Raw genomic sequence first — 2,500 nt, 5'->3', positions numbered from 1 at the left:
AAAACCATGGCGCGCCAACCAAAACGACGGTACCGGCTCAAAACCGCCAACACGGACCGACGTCGGAAAACGACCAACGAAGCCGACATTACAGTCGGGTGGGCGCGCGCTGGTCGGGTAACGGTGAAAACCATGGCGCCGCAGCAAATACGACGGAATCGCTAAAAACGCCAAGTCGGGCCGACGCCGGAAAACGCCCAACGACGCCGAGCGCATAGTCGGGTGGGCGCGCGCTGGTCGGGTAACGGTGAAAACCATGGCGCCGCAGCCAATACGACGGAATCGGATAAAAACGGCAAAGTCGCACCGACGACCGAAAAAGTCCCACGACGCAGAGCGTTAAGTCGGGTGGGCGCGCGCTGGTCGGGTAACGGTGAAAACCATGGCGCCGCAGCCAATACGACGGAATCGCTAAAAACGGCTAAGTCGGGCCGACGCCGGAAAACGCCCAACGACGCCGAGCGTACAATGGGTGGGCGCGCGCTGGTCGGGTAACGGTGAAAACCATGGCGCCGCAGCCAATACGACGGAATCGCTAAAAACGCCAAGTCGGTCCGACGCCGGAAAACGCCCAACGACGCCGAGCGCATACCGGGTGGGCGCGCTGGTCGGGTAACGGTGAAAACCATGGCGCCGCAGCCAATACGACGGAATCGCTAAAAACGCCAAGTCGGGCCGACGCCGGAAAACGCCCAACGACGCCGAGCGCATAGTCGGGTGGGCGCGCGCTGGTCGGGTAACGGTGAAAACCATGGCGCCGCAGCCAATACGACGGAATCGCTAAAACGGCCAAGTCGGGCCGACGCCGGAAAACGCCCAACGACGCCGAGCGCATAGTCGGGTGGGCGCGCGCTGGTCGGGTAACGGTGAAAACCATGGCGCCGCAGCCAATACGACGGAATCGCTAAAAACGCCAAGTCGGTCCGACGCCGGAAAACGCCCAACGACGCCGAGCGCATAGCCGGGTGGGCGCGGGCTGGTCGGGTAACGGTGAAAACCATGGCGCCGCAGCCAATTCGACGGAATCGCTAAAAACGCCAAGTCGGGCCGACGCCGGAAAACGCCCAACGACGCGATAGTCGGGTGGGCGCGCTGGTCGGGTAACGGTGAAAACCATGGCGCGCAGCCAATACGACGGAATCGCTGAAGTCGGGCCGACGGAAAACGCCCAACTGTCGGGTTGGCGCGCGCAACGGTGAAAACCATGCGCGCAGCCAATACGACGGAATCGCTAAAAACGGCCAAGTCGGGCCGACGCCGGAAAACGCCCAACGACGATCTGCGCGCTGGTCGGGTAACGGTGAAAACCATGGCGCCGCAGCCAATACGACGGAATCGCTAACGCCAAGTCGGTCCGACGCCGGAAAACGCCCAACGACGCCGAGCGATGGGTGGGCGCGCTGGTCGGGTAACGGTGAAAACCATGGCGCCGCAGCCAATACGACGGAATCGGCTAAAAACGCCAAGTCGGGCCGACGTCGGAAAACGCCCAACGACGCCAGCGCATAGTCGGGTGGGCGCGCGCTGGTCGGGTAACGGTGAAAACCATGGCGCGCAGCCAAATACGACGGAATCGGCTAAAAACGGCCAAGTCGGTCCGACGCCGGAAAACGTCCAACGACGCCGAGCGACAGTCGGGTGGGCGCGCTGGTCGGGTAACGGTGAAAACCATGGCGCCGCAGCCAATACGACGGAATCGGCTAAGCCGGGCCCAAAATCTCTGCCGCGGCAGAGAAATGGCCATTTTCTCGGCCGCGGCAACAGTGTAGGGCTCCTTCACAAGCTGACGGGCAGGGGTCCCAGGCGGGGCTAAGTTCCCCAGGTATATTGGGGGGCTGGCATCCTCCCCGTCAAGTTGTGGGTTCGTCCCACAACTTTTCTACGCCCGTCACGTAGCAACTATACGTTGCCGTGGCGTGTCACGCGGCGACGTTTACGGTGCCGCGTGACAGTCACGTGCGACGTCTATCGTTGCCACGTGACGTGTCCGAATTTGAGAACAACCGTGAACAGGTGTTGCCTCTACCTCTCCACAGTTAGTGGTAGGATACGTAACATTCTGCGCCGATCCTCAATCTTCGGATGCCGTTGCCTTAAGAGAACGTCGCCGTGCAACGTTAACGTTGCTGCGGTGACACCCGCGCGCTGTTGACACTCAGGACGCCTAGGCTTGACCGATGTCGGCTACGCGAGCGCATGTCCCGAACAGAGAAAGCGCACGTTCCCCGTCTATTGGCGGGGAACAAGCGCCGTTGCCTTCAGAGAACGTCCCGTTTAACGTTGCCGCGCCACCGCGGTGACATGAGTGCGCTCCGAATTTGAGAACAACCGTGAACAGGTGTTGCCTCTACCTCTCCACAGTTAGTGGTAGGATACGTAACATTCTGCGCCGATCCTCAATCGTCGGATGCCGTTGCCTTAAGAGAACGTCGCCGTGCAACGTTAACGTTGCTGCGGTGACACCCGCGCGCTGTTGACACTCAGGACGCCTACACAGAGC

The sequence above is a fragment of the Lolium perenne genome, unplaced genomic scaffold, assembly GCF_019359855.2.
Source record: "Lolium perenne isolate Kyuss_39 unplaced genomic scaffold, Kyuss_2.0 unplaced57, whole genome shotgun sequence".
NCBI classification, from domain to species: domain Eukaryota; kingdom Viridiplantae; phylum Streptophyta; class Magnoliopsida; order Poales; family Poaceae; genus Lolium; species Lolium perenne.
This window is presented reverse-complemented; position numbering follows the sequence as displayed.